A 16,549-nucleotide genomic window follows, 5' to 3' on the forward strand; every position below is an offset into this window, starting at 1 on the left:
GTCCAAAAGAACTAAATCTTCTGCCCTGTTTGTTTGTTTGTATGTTCCTTTTTTTTCGCCAAAGGGTCAGAGAGATAATTTGGGTTACAAATCACTTAATCCTCAGATTATATCCAAGGCACTCACAATCAGAGGCCACCCATGGACCAACATTAGTTTTCAACTAATTAAAATGCCAGTGAGTCAACAGGGAAAAATACAAAAGCAAACTCCTTCCTTGGAAGGAAATGATTCTAATATTCAACTTTAAGTTCTCCCATAAGGCTGCCATAAGGTTCACATAAGGAAAAAATTAAGAATGTTAAATATTACATTTGGTTTCTAACAGTTTCCCAAGCTTCCCCCTTCCTTCCCACCATCATATGGACAACATGAAAAAGCAAAAATGCTGTAACATCTTAATCATCCTCTGGCAGATCACCCAGCATTATCCATAGTGTGTTCAGTGGAAAAATTGAGGCACAGGAACATGAAATGGTTGCACAAGACTGTTCTTTCCCTTCTTTAAATTCCTAGACTATTTATAATCTACAGGTCACAATTAAAGTATTTGATTATACATTATAGTGTCATATTATTCTCTATTTGTTTTTATTACTCTCTATTTGTTTTATATGGTATCAGTCATAATATCCTAACTATGACTCTATGAAATGACATACTACTAGGATCAGACATGTGCTAAACACAATACTTCCATTCTTTATTTAATCTTCACAACAACCCTGTCATGTGGGTATTAATAGTTCCATTTTACAGAAGAGTAAAGGAAGGCTTAGGGATACTAACTTGCCCAAAATCAAAGTGGCAGAGCTAGAATTGTTTGACTGTTTACTTGGACTTAATCAAGTATTTTATCATACTATTCCAAAAGCTATTACAGTGCTTGTCTATTCATAAGGAGGCACTCAATAAATACTGCCTGATAATTAGCATAGCACCACGAAGGATCCCATGTCTCCCACGCAGACTACAAGACCCTCAACTCTCTACACACCCTCATACACACCCTACTCTAGCCCACTAAGCAACTTCCAACAAGCCATGCAGCATTCTTTCAGCTCAGCTGCTGCAAAGGAATGACAAGTACCAACCCTCCACTTTGCTAAAAACCAAAAGGACTTGGCAGGCAGGTGGGGTTTCCAGTACCCACATTAGGAACTCACTGAAACTCGGCCTGCCCTATGATAAAAATGCCTGAGTTCAGGGAGCAAAGGCAAAAAATACAGTGGCAGAAAAAAAGGTTCTCAGGCTCTGAATGGCAGCATTATGTAGCGTAAGGCAAAAGCTCTCACACTTGCACTAGGTGTGTCAGAAACCAGAGGCAAGAGCCAAAATGAAGAAAACCAAAAGTGGCAGTAATAAATGGCCCAAAGAAATACTGATGACAAAATATTTCACTTAAATTGCAAGTCTAGCACCAAACAATATAATCCTTCTCCAATGCCATCTACTAAAGATACGTGAGAGTGTAAATTAAGAGTTCTACCCACTACCTGGCTCTAACAATCTATTTTAAAAAAGGAAAAGAACTTACAAGGAAATACTGAAGTAGTTTAGGGGTAAAAGACCATAATGTCTGCAACTTACTCTGAAATAGTTCAGGAAAAAAAAATGTGTGTGCGTGCGTGTATACATAATATGGAGAGAGAAGGAGAAAGAAAACAGTAAAGCAAATATAGCAAAATGTTAACAATAAATAAATCTAGCTGAAGGGTATGTTCAAATACTTTGTTTCATTTCTTGCAGCTTGTTTGTAAGTTTTGAATCATTTTTTATCTTGAACAGAAATTGATATCTGCAAATAATTAAAAAAATTTAAAATTGCATAAGATTTACCTTGTACTGTATGCAGTATTAATGATTCAAAGCAAAGCCATGACTAAAATCATTAAGCTGGTAGATAATAACATTACCAGATGATATTGGCAATCCCAAACTAAAAAAATGTAAAAGAAAAATACAAAAATGCATAGATATGAGGACAAACTAAAAGGAAATAAAGTTTGAATACTATTTCTATGAAAAGGGAAGCCTGAAATAGTGTATAGTGTCAAGCTGTTGTAAGGAGCAAGTGATAGAGAATAACTGTGATATTATATAAGAGGATTGAGACTAGACTTGGAAGACATGAATTCAATTTCCATGTTTTTACTACTTTGTGTAATCCCACCTGAACTTTGTTTTCTGTATCTATAAAATAGTGACACGAGATACCTATTTCACACAGTGACTGAGATTTAATGCAATAGGTGTATGAAAATATCAGCAAGTTTCCAAAACAAAGAATGAATAATGAGTTCACTGAATGAATGAATTGCTGTGCCTACAAACAACAAAATAAATTTTCATTGGGGATCTCAAGATACCAGAAAGTTGGAAGTCACCCAGAATACGTCTTCTGATTGTATAAAGAGAACAATAGGCTTCACAGAGGACAAGGCACATGTCGGCATAATTTAGCTATGTGTTTAGAGAAACATTTGAATTTTACAATTATTTTAAAAATACAAAGATTTAACTTAAAAAGCAAACAACTGAGTCTATTACAAGGAATAGGGAACATTTTAGAAGGTCTACAAAGAATGACCACGTTCAACTGATCAATGATTCAAATGGAAAACCATGAAGAGTATCTCAGTTTCTAATGAAGAAACAGTAGCCTGTTACTAGTGATTAAAGCCAGAATTAACCCAAACATTAGGAAGTCAAACTGCACTCCACTGAGATATTCAAACAGTTTAACCAGGAAATTTGCTCAAATTTTTGGTTTCTGTTATTCTGTACAGCAGTTTACTTATAATTTACTTAAGGATCTATATTTGCACTGATAAATCAACAGGCAATGACCTCAATTCCTTGGCATGCCCCACATGTCGATAATTTCAATCCATAAATCGTATATTGTTGCTTATTATGAGGATTTCAATGTCTGGCATATAGTAATTGCTATATAAATTACTGTTATTGCTATTATTGTTGTTCAAATATTCCCTTCTCATGAACTCTTTTCCCTTTAAAGATAATTACATACAGATAGCCCATATTCTTTAAAAAAAAAAAAAAAAACAGTAACAAAAAGACCACCTTGAACTTACTCACTCCTATGACTACTGCCCTAAATTTTTTTCAGCCTTTCACTATTAAATGTCTCTATAATTTACAGCTACTGCTTCTCCTTGTTCACCATCAGTCTTTTGAGCACATGGTACTGCTCCTTCACTCCACCACCACAATTTCACTTCATGGAACATTCACTTTCTAAGGAAATCTCCTAATTTCAAAACCTACTGGCTTTTTCCAAAGGCCTCATTCTTCCTAATTTTTCTGTAGCACCTAACACTGGCTGCCTTGGCGCTACACGATCCTATATTCATAGGATGAATTAATAAGACAATGAGAGAATGAATAAAATGAAAGAATGACAAATGAACACTGGTTCTCTTGCTCTGACAGTTCATTTTCCCTCTCCTTTGCTGCTTTCTTAAAAGTGATCATTCCTTTATGTTAAATCAAACGTTCTTGCTCTTCTCTAGAGTACCTCCCGTGGTGTTCTCATTTCCTATCCATCAGAACTTCAACCATCACTTCTAGTTTGATAAATCACAAATCTCATGAACTCTAAAACCAAATTACCAACTACTTGCACACTGTCCCACTTTCATAACAGTTTAACATGTTCAAATTTGAAGTCACCTCTTTCCCCCCCAAAATAGTCCCTCCTCTTATTCCTGTATCTTTTTTTAACTAATGGCATCTCCAATTACCCAGGTTCAAAATCTCAGTAGTCTTTGACCTTCTCCTATCCCTCTGCCCATTCTCTAACCACATCATAAAGGCCTGTCAGTTCTCCCTTCAAAATCTCTTACATCGATCCTTCTTTTTCACTTCCACTGTCATCACCTAGTTTATACCACAATTATCTCCCATTTAGACTATTACATTACATAAGTCTTTCTGGCCTCCTATGTCTTGCTAATCCAATTAATTTATATAATTAGTTTTTTAACCAGTATTTCTCTTTAACATACTTCATTACTTATTTGTGTACATGTCAAACAAAAAGGCTGAAAGCTTGAATTACTCCTTAACAGTAGAACAATGTCTGTTGCTCAGCAGAAAAAAGTTTTTGATAGGACCACTCTCACCTTTTCAGGTCCCAAGAAAGACAAAGATGTCTACTCTTACTACCCCTATTGAATATCATACTGGAGGTTCTAATCTGTGCAATAAGGCAAGAAAAAGAAATTTTAAAAACATATAGATTGGAATGGAAGAAATAAAACTGTCTTTATTCATAGACAACATAGTATGCTACATTTTAAAATCCCAAGAAATCTATCCCTAAAAACCTCTAAGAACCAATAAGTAAAGCCACTAAGGCCACAGAATACAAAGTCAATATTTTTTAAAAAACCATTTGTGTTTCCATATACTAGCAATGGACACTGGAAATTGAAATTCTTTTAAAGTATTACTTACAATAATACTACAAAATATAAAATACTTAGATATAAATGTAACAAAATATATATAGGACCTGTATCCTGAAAACTACAAAACAGTGGTGAAAAAAAAAATCAAAGATCACCTAAGTAAGTCAATAGGCATGCCAGGTTGTAAATTGGAAGTCTCAGTTTTAAGATATTAATCCACTCCAAACTAGTCCACAGATTCAATGCAATTTCAAATCAAAATCCCAACAGGATTTCTTTTTGCAGAAATTGATTCCAAATTTTAGCTGATTCTAAAAGTTATATGGAAAGACAAAGGAATTATAACAGCCAAAATAATTTGAAACAGAAGAAAAATATTAGAAGACTCAGTAGCCAACACCATATGGTATTGGTAAAAAGACAGATTAATGGAACAAAACAGAGAGCCCAGAAACAGGCCTACACATATACTGTCAACTGACTTTTAATAAAAGTGCAAAGGCAACTCAATGGAGAAAGGACAGTCTTTTCAACAAATGACGTTCGATCAACTGGATACACATATTCAAAAAAAACTGAACATTGACCCATACCTTACATCTTACACACACACACAAAAACACCTCAAAACGGATCATATTTCTAAGTGGAAAATCTAAAACTATAATAACTCTAGAAGACAGAAGAAAATTTCGTGACTTTTGGTTAAGCAGAAATTCCTTAGATACAACAACAAAATACAATCCATAAAAAAGAATTATAGAATTGGACTTCATCATAATTAAGAACTTCTATGCTTCAAAAGACATTGTTAAGAGAATGAAAAGACAATCCAAAGATTGAAGAAAATATTTTCAAATCACATAATGGATAAATGACTTGTATCTAAAATATATATATAGAATCTTCTAAACTTAAGAAAAATTATCCAATTTTCTTAAATGGGCAAAAAATTTGAACAGACACTTCATTAAAGAAGATACACAGATGACAAATAACTATATAAAAAAGTATTCAATATTATTAGTCTTTAGGGAAATGGAATTAAAACCATACTACACATCTATTAAAATAGCTACAAACAAAAACAAAAATTATTTAAAACCTGACAATAACAAATGCTAATGAGGAAGAATCAGAGCCACTGGAACTCTCCTAAATTGCTGACAGAAATGCAAAATGACACAATTGGCAATTTCATATAATTGTAAATATACTTTAACCACATGACCTAGCAATCCCATTCCTAGGTATTTTACCCAAAAGAAATGAAAGTTTATGCCATATAAAAATTGGTACACAAGTGTTTACAGCAGCTTTACACCTAATCACCAAAAACTGGAAATAACCCAGATATTCTTCAACTAGTAAATGGTATATCCATACAATAAACTCAACAATAAAAAGGAATGAACGTTGATAAATACAAAAATATGGATGAATCTCAAATGTATTATGCAAAATTGAAGAAGTCAGATCCAAAAGGGTATATACTATATGATTTCACTTTCATGACATTTTGGAAAAGTCAAAATAGACCAGTGGTTGCCAGGAATTGTGGGTGAGGGTACAGATTGATTACAAAGGGGCAGTAGCAGGGTGATGAAACTGTTACATATCTTGATTATGGTGGTAGTTACACTAGTTCTATGCATTTAGCAAAACTCAGAACTCTATACCACAAAGATTTCAGTATTTTAATGTAAATCTTGATAATTTTATGTAGATTACCAAAGATTCCAAAAACTGTTTTTAAAAGCATATTCTAAACTGATTAATTAAAAAAACAAAAAAAACTTTCCCAGGTTCCTCCTGCAGAATATGTTCAAACTTCTTGCCTGATTCTTAATAATACAATCTGACCTTAATTTATATTTTACATTTATCTTTTTATTTTACTACATAAAACTTCTTCCCAAACAAAAAGTTTTCCCATTAATGTGATCTTACTAACTCTGTTTTAACTACTTAGGATACTCAATATTCTTCTTTCCCTCTTATTAAACTAGCCTCTTTGTAAAAAACTTTGTAAAACGTTCTTTGACCACCCCAAGCCTAAAGGGATTTCCCCTATTTCTGAATTCCTATATAAATTTTCTATAATTTTAAGGGAAATTAACGTTTCTATCAGACCAGTGTTTCTAGGGTCCTTTCCCCTTCCATGTTCCCCTCCCTCCCTAGAAGATAAGGGTTTTATCCTACCCCATTTGAGAATGGAGAATGGATGGAGGTCAGAAGCCAGTTGTGTTATATCCAACCATCTGTCATTGCAGGAAACATTATCATAGGATTTTACTATATTTTATTTTATTTGTCAAATAATATACCTTTCTATGTACAGCAAATTTCATGACATTTATGCAAATGATATAGTATCAAAGTATCTCCACCAAGATATTTATCAAGCACATAGGGAAAGACAATAACTTTACTGTAGAGAAACTGGGCAGAAAGCACCTTAACCAAGTGATCAGGTCAAAAACATCACTAGCAATAATACATACACATATTCACAACATCATGAATCCCATGGTAATAATGCACTGAGAAGGATACTGCATTATTTCTGTGATATTCTTGCCTAAATCACATAATCACAGTCCAATCATGAGAAAAAAAAATCAGACAAATCCAAATTGAGAGACATTTGACAAAATAACTAACGTCCTCTGAAAACATCAAAGTTACAAAAGACAAAGACTGAGGAACTTTTACAGAATGCAGGAGACTAAGGAAGAAAAAAAACCTAAAATGCAATGTGAGATCCTAGATAGGATCTTCAGTAAGGAACAATGGTTCATAGACATAGAGAACAAACTATGGCTACCAGTGGGTAAAAGGTGGTGGGAAGGCATAAACTGGGAATTCGAAAATTGCACCTCTTGGGGAGCAATGGAAATGTTAGCTATCTTGATTGTGGCAATGGTTTCATTGATGTATACATCTATCAAAATTCATCAAGTTGTACATTTGAAATATGTGTAGTTTACTGTATAAGAATCATACCACAATAAAGGTGTTTTTTTAAAAAAAAGTATTCCCTTTAGGAATCAGAGTCTGGTGACAGACAGCAGACATCTGTAACTTTGATTAAATTATGATATTGGCTTTTCCTTAAAAAAAAAAAAAGGTGAACAAACTGGTGAAGTCAGAACTTAAAGCATTGAACCAAAGTTAGTTTCCTGGTTCTGATCACTGTACTATGGTTATATAAGGTGATAATGTTAGAGGAAGCTGAATGAGGGATATACAAAAACTCTACTATTTTTGCAACTTTTCTGTAAGTCCAAAATTTGTTCAAAATAAAAAAAAAACTTTTTAATTTTACAAATAATTCATTGAAGGAGATGGAAGCTTGGGCCCAATAAGGAATAGAGACATTTGTAGGAGTAACATCTATCCTTATAAAAGGTAGGTGAACTAATAGTTTGTGATCCTGGGAACCTTCGAGTTCAATGAAGGTTTCATGTGAAATCTGAGTTTACCATGTTGAACGTTTCACAGTTAATGGGTTAAGTCTTATTAGTTCAGAAGGCTGTTTCTCAGAGCTTCATTTATCTAGAATTAACTACTAGAAAAGTTTTAAATCTATAAGGTTAAGGATAAGTAAATGTAAAAGAACAGGGGTTTTGTTAGGGTAATGAATTGTTTTTTTCCTCCTTTCCCTATTTTCTAAATTATCTATAATTTATAGATAAATTATAATTTATAATTCCCTTAAAGTAAAACTAAAATTGGGATTTAAACTCATTTTCCCTAAAAATAAAATGAAAAGACTCTGGACCAGAAGTAACCCACAATATCCTAACAATATAAAAGCCGTTTAATAATTGGTAATTATTTCCTATTTAGAAACAAGGGACTAGATGTGGATTTCTCTTTCCTTTCATTCTATTCTCATTGTTGCTGCTGCTAAGGTTTAGATCCTCCCATTCTGGACTATTACACCACATTATTGACTCACCACCAGGCCTCCATTCCCATATATATGACTACCTGAGGACTCCTGAAATACCATGCCACTGCCTTTTTTCAAAAATCTTCAAAGGCTTCCAGAAAAGGGTATTCTTCGGGCTAGAGAAAAATGGTATTTTTCTAATTCACAAAAGGGAAACTAATGGATGGATTTTTCACAAGTTTTTCTCCCGTAATTTTTTCTTGTCCACTTATTCTAGTGCTAACAAGGCAAAAACATGAACAAAGAGTAAACCTAAAAAAAGCCAAAGCAGTCAATAGGACCTATTTTGACAGGTTTTTTTCTATTACTGACTCACATTCATGATTGTCATTTTTATATTTCCATATTCTGCTACTGAAATTAATTACTAATTTATAAGATTGAATTAAATATGTTCTGGCTCCCATACAAAGTCTGAGAATCATTAGACCTTACCACCATTTTCCAACTACATCTTCTGCTCACTCAATCATTAAACAGACATTTCACTGAGCACCTATTAAGTGCCCCTCACTTATCCTCCACTCCAAGTAAACTGGACTCTTTTCTGTATAATGAATACTCTCTGTACTCTCCTTCCTCAGTGCCTTGGCTTTAACATTGCCTCCACTTGGAATGTCTTTCCTCTCCACACTTATTAAAAATCATAACTACTCTCCGAGGAACGGCTGCATCAAAAGCCTTCTCAGATCCTCTCCCTCTTATGTTTCCATTCTCTTCATTTCCTTCATCTTCCTCTGTGACATCAGTGCACATGGGACTTTAATTGCAGCATTCCCATCCTCTCCCATATTAAGGTTATTTGTATACATGGACTACATTATCTGTTTCTTAAGGGTATCTTTTTATTCCACACGAAGGTTGAGTATAATAGACATTGAATTGTTGAAACTTAATTTAAAGAGAAAACTTTACGTTCGAAGGAATAAGTACCTAGAACAACTAATTCCAACATTGTAATAAACTTCTCCTTAAATAAGAGTCCCCAAAATCTCCATATCTAGCTTGAGACATTACAGACAGCTTTTTCGAATGAACACTGTATCTATTGAATCAATATTTGCTTCTGATTCAAGCTTAAAAACAGGGAGATAAGCATCCACAACCATAAAAAATGCTAAGTTATTTGTTGCTTTATGGGCTGATTATCTCAGACTCCCTGGTGAATACAGTTACTCAACTCAAACATTTCCTGAGAACTGGACTTTAGCAGCTTCAAATTATTATGTCATGTACAAGAAAAACTATATGCTGACAAAGTAAGAAAGCTGTATTTTTCTCTTTTGTAAGAACTTAAAATTGTCATTTACAACAAATTTGTCTAAAATCAGTAGGAAAAAATAATTTAAACAAGAAGACATGTTTCACTTTGTTATAACTGACAAACGTTAAGAACTAAGAAATGACAGTTGCAAGCTACTTAGCCAATTCTTATAAAGATGCAGAGCTATACAGATAATTACTGACTTCTAGGGGAGGCAGCATCATAGTAGAAAGAACATAGTGGTTGTAAGTGCAGCCTCTACAGGGCCCACCACATTACATAACCTCAGGAAACATCAAGCTCATAGTCGAGATCCAGGAGGTACCACTCCCAGAGAACACAATGTGAACTATATAACATAGGGACCTAGAGTTCCCATGGTAGAACAGGTCTGGACTCCACCACCTAGCAACTCTGTCATCTCCACCAACTTAATCAGTTATTTAAGTCTCAGGTAAAATGGGATCAGTCATCAGTAAAATGGGATTAATAAATAACATCTCCCTCACAGGATTGTTATGAGGATTAAATGAAATAACGTATATATGTATCATTAACCCAGTATCTGGTATTTAGTGAGGCATAAATGTTTTGATGATGATTATGATGAATAAAAATAAGATGAATCTGCATTCCAATCCTGCCCTATCACTTTCAGGTTATTTACTGTCTGTAATAAATGTGATTTATTGAGAGTATTCCAACAAAATTACAATACTTAGCGCCAGGTACAAAATAGGAGCTCCATAAATAGTAGGTACGATTATGATGACTGCATCCTCTCTCCTTCTCCCTTTCTCTCCTATACACAGAAACACATACACTTACCATAAAAATCCTATGAGATTAAATTATAACTGACAGCACAAACCAAAAGCTTATCAAAATGAGGGAAAATGTATTCTAAAAATAATGCTTTCTTGATTATTATAGACTATACACTAGACTATTATAATAACTTCCAAACTATTCTTCCTCTTCTAATACGATCTATAAAATACTGCCAAAAGCAATCTCTGATCAATCTCTACCTTAGGAAACTTCGGTGACAAAACACTTATAGTCAACACTCTTTGGCCTTAAAAGGCTTTCCACAATCTTAACACACGCACATTTTCAACTTCATCTATCATTGCTCCCCTTAAAACACAAAAAGATTTGTTCTGTGTTTATGCCCAGAATTTTACTCAATAAGGAGTATGTATATTTTTTGAAGAAACTCTGCATGTATGTGGACCCACGCAGTTCAAACCCATGTTGCTCAAGGGTCTGTATCACCCATCCCCCCGCATCCCGATCTTCCCAGTCCTACCTAATACTAGGAATCCACTCCACTCAGCAAACCTGCTTTTAGAAACCATTCTGCTGGGAACTTACAGTAATAAAGATATATATATAGATAGATATAGTCACAGCCTATTAGGAAGGAGTAGTCATTTATATTTAATTCATTTCCCAAAAGATTTTCTAAATACTGCTTCCCACCAATTGGGACTTAATCTCTTCCTCCCAGGAATTTAGTTAATCAGTAGTTAACCAATACATGAGTACTTTATTAGAATACAATGTAGAAAGTTACATTGCCTGACACACAGCAGATGCTCAATACTTGTTAAATGAAAGAGTAAATGAAGAAATAAGTTTTGTGAAGCATGTTCTTCAACTTACAGATAACTCAGTTATAAGCATGAACGTTCATCTCCTTATTTCTTCCCTAAACCTACAGCCTAAATCATATCATACCTAAATCATACCTTCTGTTTCCCAGAGGTCTACAGAAGAAAGACACTCTACTTTATGGCCAGCACCAAACAGCAGGAGTTAAAGGAAAGAGAATCAATAGCAATTACAGTGGGCCCCAGGAAAGCAAAATGATAACTAGGAGTTCCATGAAGTTGCCTTTCAATTATCTAGAATCGGAGAATTTTTTTCCTGATTTTTTAAAACACTAAGGCTTTTTACATTTAAATGCTTGATTGCAACGATGCACTATTTATGAATCATTATAAACATACCACTACCCAAATTATTTCAGCACAAACAATAATGAAAGCATGATAGCTCTATCAACAAGAGGAAAATAGGAAGGGAAGCCACTGACTGCACTGGCTTGACTCATTTCTGCTGGAAGAACACTGGCACTGAATGGCACAAGCAACTCCACTGTGAGAAACCAAGCACATGACTGGGAAGGTGGCAGCAGATACCAAGAAAGAAGGGCATCTATAAAGAACCCCTCCCCCATAGGGGCAGGAGTGGAGGGATGGGCAGGGATCCACTGAAATCTACTCTAAAAGCCTTCGCAATACTCAGACAAAAACATGCTACCAGACTATGAGTTTTGAGCCAGTTCAAACTCTAGCTCTCCCACTGACAACTGAGAGACCTTCAGCAACTTACTTAGCCCTCCAGCTCTTTCACAGCTGTGAAATTATATTATAATAATAGTAGCCACCACTTAGTGAACACCACCTCTGCCCTAGGCACCAGAAACATGGTATGCCCTTTAATTCTTACAACAAATCTACCAAGTAGAGATTATTTTCCTCATTTTGCAGAAAAGAAAACCCCATGTTCTTTCTACATGTGCATGACTTTTTCCCAGAGGGATAATACTACCTACCTGACAAGGTTGCACTGGGAATCAGAAGTAAATGCAAAGCACTTACCGTAGGAACTAACACTTGCCAGATAGTATGAGCTCAGGAATTCATTATTAGACAAGTACACCTATCACTTGAATAAGTGATTCAATTGAGAAATGAAATCCCATGGACAAGTCTTCCCTCACATCATCTACCATAAAAATGATTTTTAATTTGCAGTACTTCTAGAGAACCCAAGGCTCGCAACTTTATAACTGCTTGAAATACCAGAGTATTATCCACTCAGTGTCAACACACACATACAGTCACGTACTGATTCTTGGTTAAGAATCAAAATGTATAATCCAAGGAAATAGAAAGGCCATAATTAAAATGATATTTGACTTAATCTGAACACCAAATATTAAATATTTTACTTTGAAAAAGATAAATCTCACACCTCAAGGGAGAAGGTAATGATGAACAAATCTATCTAATTTACCAAAAATAATTCCCAGAAGCATCTGTTATCCTCAAGTACTCAGCAAACCATTTCCCAGAATTGACAATACATTGCCAAAATCTTACTAAATTTTGCCAACATTCTGTTGAGAGGAAAAAAGAATCATTCTGACTCTGAAAGTAAATGCTATTTTCCAGCTTAGCCACAAAACAAGAGTTTGTTTTCATTATTACTTTTGTCAGTATGTTAATACTGAAAATAAGTATAAAGAAATTACAAATAACCATCTATTTGAAGAAAACTTAAAATACTAAGCCTACAACTCTTGCCTTTAATTCTATGAACTCAAGAAAATTTATGAGAATTTTTTTAAACCAATAATAAAAATTACATTCCCAAAGCCTTAATAATTAAATCAGAGGGGAAGAACAGAAACAACAGTCAGCATTAAAGAAGTCTCCTGAAAGTTAAGAGAGTCCTATAACTTAAATTTCGAACTTTAAACTTTCGCTGTTAAAAATAACACTTCACAAAGACTGACCAGTTCCCAATATCCCTGCATCCACCCAGTTTTGCCATAAGCACGGTACTTACCAGACAGCACACTCAACTGCCAGCAAAAGGCCTCCAGCAGTCACAAGGGCATTTGTGGGACAAATGATACAGGAATGGGGAGGGGCAAGGGAAGAGCTAGAGTTCTGGGGAGGGAAGGGTACGGAGGGAGGAGACGACTGCAGCTAGCAACAATGGGAAACTGTGAATCTAAACCACAAAGGCTTCCCGCAGAACAGGCTAACAGGGAAAGGGCAATTCTTTTTACCACCTACCAGGAACTCAGCACTGACGAAGATTTATGATAAAACTAAAAAGATGGAGCCTCCAAGTAAATACAAACAAAGTAAACTTAAGGCACTAACCAAAAGTATCTTGAAAGGATATGTCACAAGCTTCACAGAGGCTTAAGAAAAACATTCAGGAGTCTGTTTCCTCCAGGGGCATTCCTGATGACAAAGGTCAGCAGGACAACAATAAGGCTTACAGGGTGGCAGCTGCTTCCAATGGAGGGCCAGCACTAAAAAGCAGTCCTTTGCACTACAGTCAAAAGGAGCACTAGAAGAAGACACTTTAGAGAATAACCAAAACAACGTCATTGTCTGAATCCTTAATTCACAATTCCAAGACTGTCTAGACTTAAATTAAACTAAATCATTTTAATAGGCAAAACTTCAAACTGTCCTAAACAAGATAAACTTTTAAAGAAAATTACTGTATAAACTGAGCTGTTGAATTCAAAAATCAATTTTTAAAAGCTTGGGATCTCAAAGGTTCCCAGCCTGAAAGGCGAGGACAGTGAAAGATCTCCACCCCTCTCTTAGGGAAGAGGCCAAGTTATGTCAGTAAGAACAAACAGCAGGCAGATCCTGCCCCCAAACATGTGATCAGTCCACCCAGAACCTACATTTGCAGGCAGGGCACAAAGGCCTCAGAGGACCAACACACACCCTTCTATGTATTACTTCCAGTTATAAAACAGATTTATTGAAAGGAGTTGTTTTCTAAGCATCCTAGTGAAAAAATTCATCAGTAGAATCCCTGCCAAATAGGAAGATCTGTTGTATTTCTATAGGTTGAGAGAAAATACGTTGATTTTTTAAAAAGATTTAATTAAGATTTATTGGTAAAATTAAAGAAATGCAGACACTGCCCAAAACTAATTAAGCTCTTAAATTTTAACAATGTACTAGTCTAAATTAGTCCTTTTGCAACAAGGGAAGTGCCCAAATTGAAAAAAAAAAAAAAAGATACTATTGCTTTTCTTTTGTTAACGATTAGCATTCTAACTGCGGTCTCCTAGTGCTTGATGGGGGATCGAGGTGTTAGTGCCATTTCAAAATGTGAAATATAGGATTTCTACAATTAGTGCTAAATACAAAAAAAGAATGTACAAAAATTAAGGTCAAGCTCTCCAACCAGTTCCTCAGGAGATGGTTATATAGTCATTGTGGAACTAATCAAATAAAACTAGAGTAATGGGGCAGAGTTACAGAGCTTCAACCCTGGTTACAATGCAACTACATAACTTGACTTTTCATACTTGCCATACCTATTCTCTGGCGACACGTGTATATCACTCCCCCTCTTGACCTAGCAATCATGCCTGTGAAAACACTCCTACAAGGAATTTTGGCACTCATGTAGCACACACCTGTAGGTACTCAATTTATTTTTAGTTGAGAAGCCCAGTGGTTGAACACAGGGTTCTCTCTTTATATGAGACAGAATCTTCCATGCAGTCTTGAAAAGGAAATAAGAAATGTCCAAAAATAACTTAAACAAGGTAGAATGTGAATATGTAGGAGAGTTTTGCATGAAGTGTTTTCTGAGGGGCTTCAAAAGAGATTATAGTCCATGAAGGTGAGTTTTCCCCATAGATCACCTCCCACTTGAACTATTTCCTGAGCAAAGCCAAGGACCTACACTTGGCGGGGCACATCCCAGGGGCTCAACCAAGACCTGAGACTCGGCCTTCCTCATGTCCCACATCTGTTTTCCTGCATCATGAGGACAGTTAGTTTATATGGGGCAAGGTAATTTTACATGCTAACAAGTGGGAGGATTATTCAACCTATTTTGGGGAAGCGGTGGGGATTTCCAGAAATTGGTCCCCCCAGCCACTTTTTGGCCTTTTATGGTCAGTCTGTCATGGTGCCTGAGGGTTTGTCACTTAACGATGCTAACATATTACAATAAGCCTGTAACGAGGCTCAAGGTCTCCTGGAAGTCAAATTTTCAGCCATCTTGGTCTGAGATGGTTCTAATCAGTTTATGTCCCATCCTCAATTGCTGTGTCATTCTTTTAATGGTTGTGCCCTGCCCTCTTCCCTCCTGTCTTACATGGTTTTGATTCTGAGTAGGATCCTGCATGCCCCCACCCCCAAGTCCCTGCCTCTTGCTCAGAGAAAAGCTGAAGTCTCCCAGGCCTTCCTGAGTCATAAAAGAGTACGCTTAAGCATTTGATGATTAGGACAAGCTTGTATAATAGGTCTGCATGCAATGAGGGATGGTGGCAACTCTGATCATCTATCTCAATCATTAACTGAGATTACTTTCCCATTTCCCTTTAAAATTTTCATGGTTGAGCAGAACCTTTGGAGATGGTTTTTGGGGGACACATTCCAGCAGATTGCCACCATTCTGATTAAAAGCAACTTTCCTTCTTGTTACCAAGTGTCACCCCCAGAATCATACCGCTGCCCCTCCCTTGAACAGAAACAAGTTACTCTTACCTAAGTCTCAGGAGGAGGCCACAAAGAGAAGAAACAGGAATAGGCTAGAACCAATTAGGCCCAAGACAGCAGAGGATTTGACTTCCAGTGGACCTTGAGCCTCATTATACCTTCATTGTAATGTATTTGCCCATTAAATGAAACACCCATCAGCATCATGAGATGAAAATTGCCATGACAACAACCAGAAAAGCCCATACAGGGACAATAAAAAGATGATTGGCTCCAGCACACCCGGAAGGAGGACATGATGGCAGAAGCTTCCAATAAAAAAGTCCACATGGCCCAACCCAGAGCTGGAGCTGTCTGTACATGCCATCTTGGCTGACGGCTCCCCACTCAAGCACTTTCTTTCCTTCTTCCTCTTTGAGCAATAAAGCAGCTTTTCACTGTGTCCCTCTGCCTCTGCTTTGAATTCTTTCACAGCCGGTGGCAAGAACCCACACCTCTGGTGGGCTTGCCAATTTGGGATCTCTCAATCTGCTAACAGTTTTAAATGTCATTTTTAAATGTCCAGGAATCCTAAAGTTGGATGACACTGGTTACAACAGTGAAA

At 35.8% G+C, this 16,549-nt stretch overlaps 1 protein-coding gene across 19 annotated transcripts in view; it reads right to left on the bottom strand.

The window, feature by feature from the left end:
- Window positions 1–16,549, bottom strand: part of USP54 (ubiquitin specific peptidase 54) — a 120,088-nt gene that overhangs the window by 54,803 nt on the left and 48,736 nt on the right. For 2 of the 19 annotated variants that reach the window (XM_074374204.1, XM_074374201.1), the window contains exon 1: window positions 13,301–13,455. The exons of the other annotated variants lie outside the window; for them this stretch is intronic. The gene's annotated coding sequence lies outside the window, so the exon portion shown is untranslated. Of the gene's footprint in view, window positions 1–13,300; window positions 13,456–16,549 lie in introns of those variants that run through there. 19 annotated transcript variants of the gene reach the window in all.

This window comes from Camelus bactrianus, chromosome 11 (genome assembly GCF_048773025.1).
Source record: "Camelus bactrianus isolate YW-2024 breed Bactrian camel chromosome 11, ASM4877302v1, whole genome shotgun sequence".
Lineage (NCBI taxonomy): Eukaryota > Metazoa > Chordata > Mammalia > Artiodactyla > Camelidae > Camelus > Camelus bactrianus.